Raw genomic sequence first — 6,844 nt, forward strand, 5'->3', positions numbered from 1 at the left:
GGTGTAAAGGCCAGAGTTTTAATTATTTTATTATTTTAAAATTTAATTAATTTTTATATTTAATTTATTTAATATTAATTTAAGTTTAGTTTTTATAATTATTTTTGATAATTTTTATTTAATTATTATTACTTATTTAATTTGAATTAATTTTGCCTGCAGGTTTTGAACCTTAATTACAATTTTTTAATTAATTGCAACTTTTTTTTCTTTTCCGACATGACTATAGAAATTGTTTTAATGTTGTTTCGCACAAAGAATATAATTTGAATTAATTTTAATATTTTAGTAATTTCATTAATTTTTGTTTTATAAATCTGCCTGCTTTTTAAAAATTTATAAAATTTTAATTATAAGCGAGGTAACATTGATTGATCTATCGAGCTACATAGTATGAATAAAACGAATGAAACAAATGCAGATTTTTAGTCATTTACATTAATTAAAAAATCGTTTATTTATATCATTTTGGCGTCTACTTGTTTTAATTAAAAGATTAATGTTTGATTCTTCGTTCAGAGCTCGTCCCAAATGGCTTAGCTGATGTCCCTCTTCTACCTGTCCTTTTTTCTGATATTTAAATAGATGCAAGTCATATCATTCAAACTAAATTTGCTTTTACTTTCCTTAATATAAAAAAAATAATGTAACGTAGTAATTTATAATAAATATTTTATGCAGAATTTATTTGATAATGTAAATATTATATATGACTTTAAAAGTTGGTTCGATATCAACTTCAAAAGGAATAATAATAACTATTATTAATAGGCCTAATAATAATTACAGTATTATTATTATTATATGTTTTCGGATAAATTTTGTAAAATTTCATTAAAATTCTCTTGAATTTTTAATATTTTATTATATTGATATTCAAACAAATTCTTATTGGTATGTTAAAAGTTTTATTATAGTTATTTAAACGAACATTTATTAGGAATTTCTTTTTCTCTGCTATTCAACGAGGAGAATAATATCTAAAAATTTCATGTAACGAAGCAGAAACTGATTTAAAAGATTATTATATCAGAAATCATTTCAGAGAATGTCCATGTCGTAAAATTTTATAGCTCCAAAGCTATTCTATTTTTACTTCTTACACTTAAATGATATTCTAAATGGAATATGTAGGATCGCGTAACAGTTTAATGTCTTGTTCCTGTAATATATGTGCATTTTATTAATTATTTATTTCCTCATCTCATTAACGTATATTATACATGTTCCCTTTCTACTAATGCTATTATATATAATTACGTACAAATTGAATGCTTTTCACACTTCTAGCAGTAATTTAGTTATAGATTTTGATAGAATTCTATTTAAACCACATTTATCAATAATCGATGCTAGAAACGATAATTTATAAAATTTTTTGTATACAAAATTAATTTTTTTAAAGATCAATTCCGAATTTATACTCTTTTAGAATCTGAAAGAGACGAAATGGGGCTACGCTTTTCTCTCAAAGCATTAAATATATATATGAATAAAAATCAATAAAAACAGATTTTTCACTATATAATCAACATAAACTTTAATTTGTATAATTTTCGTATATATTTTTACATAAAATACTAAATTTTGAAACTTTCTTTCTATATCAGAAGCACCATCAATACGGCTCTATTCTCATAATCTCTATAAGGACTCGTTATTAATTTAAAATCATTGGTGGTGGGTTTGTGCCTCACCAACGGACGAGTTGTGTAGAGGTTTCCGAGTCTCCTTTATCTGTCTAACACCTAAATAGAAGCCAATTCCCATATAAAGTTTTTTCGAGAGAGACCCACCCTCTTGGCAGATCTCCCATGTACTGTATTGAATTACCTTATATAATACATCAATCCAATTCTGTTCTCTATTTTTTTTACTCTCGGTCTATTGCTCTTCTCTTTCACATTTTCCTTCCTATACTTACATAAATAAATATTCTAAATAAGTTTTATTAGAATTATAAATATTTATTTTTTCACTGAAACAGTTATTTACTCTTCAATATCTTGAAATAGTGCACCAACTTTAAATTTTTAAAAATAATCATCTAGAAATATAATATTGAATCAACTATGTCTTAATATTGTACAAAGTAAACAAATACATTTTTCAGTGCTTCTCAAACTTTCAGTACATATATATCTTTTAAAATCTTCCTACTCTGTTTCAGGTAAGTTGGGTGAAGCTATAACAATATTTCCTTCTAATACAAGTAATTATGAGGGTATTCTTAACATTTGCGTTACAATAAATCACAATATTTAATAGAAATTTTTAAAATATTAAACACTGTTTTGCTCGTACGATCTAATAAAGAAATTATGAAATTTAAAGTTTTGGCAATAAAAAGCTTTTAATCAGATGAATAAAATTATTTATAATTTATCGTGACTGATTCTAAATTTTACAATAAAATTTTTTATTATTAAACTCAAAGAAAGATGCTACTCCATAACAAAACACGAGAAATAGTTTTTAATTTTATATTACCATTTGTTAAATTGTTAAAATGAAAAAGAATAAAATAAATCTGTGCAATATTTGATAATTAATCTTGAATTGTAGGGAGAATAAATTGCACATATAAATAAAAAATAACAAGGTATTCATTGGAGTGGGCGAAAATAGAAAGCTATTGAAACATAATAAAAAAAAACATGTTTGCGTGATTTCTGCACTGTGTGAAAAAGTCAGGAAAATAAAAGCGTAATTCAAAAGTAATAGTTCAAATGAAGAACAGAGATGAAGATGAACGGGATAGAGAATGACTGAGATCGTAAGTAACTGGATGAAATAGATGCCACTCTAGATAGAAATGAATACAGAATTGCTCACGACTCTCTATTTACAGAATTCTCCAAATAAAAAATAATCTTAAGCTGCATGATGTATTCGAATATTGAAAATTCTTTTAAAGCTTACATATTGTAAAAAATTAATACATTTTATTATAATTATCAAATTCTTAATTAAGTATAGAAATGGAATGAATTTGAAAGTTAACATTATTATCATTATCAGTTTCATTATCATATCATAGCAGTTTCATTATCATTCAATAAATAATTGTTTGTTTTTAATCAACTTTCATATAAATCTGATTATTTAAAATTTTATGATATATTTAAAATCCCATATATACAGGTGTAAAAATATTTTTTTACAAAATTTATATAGAATCGTTTTTCTTTTCAAAACATCTTATATACTTCTACATCTGTTATTTAACAAGCATCTTTTAAAAATGTTTGTTTAGTGTAGTTTAATGTTTACTTTTTGTAATTTTAGCTCTATTAAGATCGTATGCAAGGTACAGTGTAATAAAATTTCTTACAAATAAAACAAAGTCCATAAATGATGTACTATTTAATTTATTTCCTGAATATTTATAAACTACGTTCTGATTTAGGTTCAACATTGTAGAGTAGATTTATAGTTGTATAATTTATAACCGTAGGGAATAGCTAGCTACCATTGAACACGCCGGATTCCATTAGATCCGTTACAGTGCCTTAAGCAGTGTGGGGAGTGTACAATTCTATGTCGTCTCCATGTCTAATATATTGTTATCGAATCTCATTCAGTGCCACGGTCTTAAGTTCGGATGAAAAGTGGGAAGATTGGCGATAGAAAGAGTATTCGAGCATAAAATGAAGACAAATCAGATGCTGACAGAACACAATACTTACTCTGCACTTGTTATAGAACATAAAACATATAGAAAGTATAAAATTCGAAACTCAACGAACTCTGCTCCATTGAGGGATAGACGCTAGAGATATAAGAAGATAAACTGTATCAGCAATAATTGTCCTGATAGAAAAGATAGAGTGTTAGTTCTCACATAGAAAAGTTTTCCTTCTGTTTAGGACTTTATATCATTTTTGGACAGGTTATTTATAACTTCCTTAGAATGATTTTTCACGAGAGAAAGCATTCTCTGTTCGATAGATATTATTGAAGATCTAATGATAAATAATGTCATTTAGCTTAATTTATTCTTGGTAAAATTATTTATAACTCCAATCTTGACAAGACTTTTGTATATTAATTTATAATTTACGGAAAAATAAAAATCAAATCCTTCAAATTACGATATTGGTTTTTAATGTATGAAATTTTAATGTTACGTAAAAATATAAATGACAATCGATTATTTAATTTCATGTTTTGTAATTTAATCATATTTCTAAGTGTTTTGATACTACTTTAAATTAAAATTACNTAAAGTTATAAATTAAGTAACATTTTTCTAGCGATTTTTTCTCTAAAATTTGAATTAAAGAAAAATCAAGCACTTATTTTGACATTAATTAGTTAGACATTAGATAGTTGACATTAAATGAGAAGAGAAACCATTAGAATCTTTTATCACCAGTCAAGGAAAAACAACTAACACAGTCGATTATATGGCTTAAAATACTGTACAGTATATCTAGTTTATGGTAATTTTATTATAAATATTAGTAAAATTAATAACAAATGACAAAACTACACGATCAACAGAAAAAAATTCAATATCAAAAACATTGAAATATTCGAATTTTAGTTTTGAAAAATATTATTTCTTTAAAGATTATTTTCTAATACAGTATTATCTTGTATTCATTGAAAGTATTTGTTTTTATGCATTTAAATAAAATTATTGAAGTGCGTGCAGTTTCAGTATCAATCTTCACTGTTTATATTCCAATTCTTATACAACACCTCTAAAATTTTCGGAGATAATGTATAATACATAATTAATCATTCTGTGATGCTAATTAGTTAATTGTTATCAATATAAACTTTGTGTTGGTTACAATTAAAATTTAGGAAATCGAAACAGTATTAATGCTTAAAATGAATAACATTTGACTGTATTTTAAAACTTCATAAATAACTAATTGTGTATGCCCGGCGTTACTCCGGCTTTTGACGGGATGGGCTTTAGGTAAACAGGGTCTGGTTGCACTTTGTACAGTATTTTTTACAGAATTGAAGAGTAACTGCGTGTACCTGGTATTGCTTAGACTTTAAGTGGGTGGGAATTGGTGAGGTTGCGTTGGGAGAGGGAGATAAAAATAATGGTTTTAGTAAGTAAAATGCACACTTATTGACCTGAGTTGATGAAACTGCAATGTTATTTTAAATCTTGTTTATACAGTAAATAACATGTTTTTTTTTTTTTTTTTTTCGCTTGGACCGAAAATGAACAAATATTTGAAAGAACGCAGTTAGGAACATTCAACATAAAACTGCTCATAGAAAAGCATGGAAATTCTAAGTTAATATTTGCGTACTTTATACATTGTCCTTGGACCTTGTACCTTGTTAACTATCATATTTAAATTGTTATTAATATTGTTGTTAATTGTCATAATTCCAACATAACTGGAAATTGAAGCTTTTTAAAGTTGAATGATATGTCTGTTGATATTAACGGTATGTGGGAGATGGACACATTTTATTCTTCTTCTTGTTAGTCAATCTTGTCAATAACAATACTTTTGTTACAGTCGCTTTGTAAAGTTCAATCCTATTCCATTACTTTAGCAGTTCCAGATTCCTTAGTAGTGTGATCGACGACTCCGCTTGATGCTCGGACTTAAGAGGATGAACTTTAGAGGCGGTTGGAGATAGGGATTTACAGTATCTTTTATATAATGTAGAAGAATGTTCATGCCAAATTTGGTGCTGATACGTTGAACGGTACAGAGGTAACCCTTCACCTAATAAATAAACATGCATACGATATATACAGATAAAGTAAACTAGAGAAAGAAAATATAATAATATAAGGAAATTAACTATAATTAATACAATATTCTGAAAGTGAATAGTAACGAAAAAAATTATTTAATACAAACAAACAAAACAAAAAAATTGGATTAAAATGTAATAATCGATTATAATATTCATTGAGGGTCAAGACAGACAAAATATAACTCTAATTTGGGTCTCAAAACACAAAATATGAGATTAAACGATAGATGGATCATTCTATTTTAGTAAGGCATAAAAATATCTGTGTATCTGTGAGAGGCCGGGCCTGACAGAAGAATTCGCCCTACAGGAGAGTTGGTCCGACAGAAGAGTTCGCCCGACAGAAGAGTTCTCCCGACAGAAGAGTTCTCCCGCCCTCGAAGGTTGATCGTGTGTGTACACTCGGATACACTTCATCGCCGACGCTCCTCCAATAGCCAGCGATCGGAAGCTTAACCGCAGATAGCAGATGACCCCAAGTACCCATCAAGGACGTGTCTTTACCGAAAAAGGACCCAAATCATGAGAGCGATCTTCAGGTAAATACCACGCACGAACATTTGTAAACTCTCTCTAGCATAAAGCATATGTGTAACTAGTTTATATTATCAATAAACGGGTATTATTTTATATAATCGAATTGTAAAGTGAACTTCTTTAGCCCAATTTGTCTCCATCCTGAGTCCAACCGTCACAGACGCGACTGCTCGCGCATAAAGGCGAACGTAACGGTCTCTGTGTCTACCCAGAAGACACAGTGGTGTTAGTCCTGACGAATTAGTCATTGCAATCTTCGCCGACGCGATGTCGACTCTTCGGTCCTGTGGTGCCGAAGCATAGAGGGGCGCTTCGTGCATTCTCACATATCTGTGTATATATTAAAAGCAATAATGTAAATTTAAAAATTAATTTGATTTACAATTTAAAAATTTCAAAATAACTTTTAAACGATTTTTAAAAACATTGTTTTAATTTTCAATCGATTTGATTTTAACTTTAATTTTAATTAATTACTTTTAATTTTATTTTTAATTTTAGTTTTAGTTTTGCTTCGGTTTCGGTGTAAAGGCCTTCTTCGGAAGGACATTTTTAGTATTCA

Source organism: Centruroides sculpturatus, unplaced genomic scaffold (genome assembly GCF_000671375.1).
Source record: "Centruroides sculpturatus isolate CEXI.00-Female unplaced genomic scaffold, Cexi_2.0 scaffold1745, whole genome shotgun sequence".
In the NCBI taxonomy this organism is placed as follows: domain Eukaryota; kingdom Metazoa; phylum Arthropoda; class Arachnida; order Scorpiones; family Buthidae; genus Centruroides; species Centruroides sculpturatus.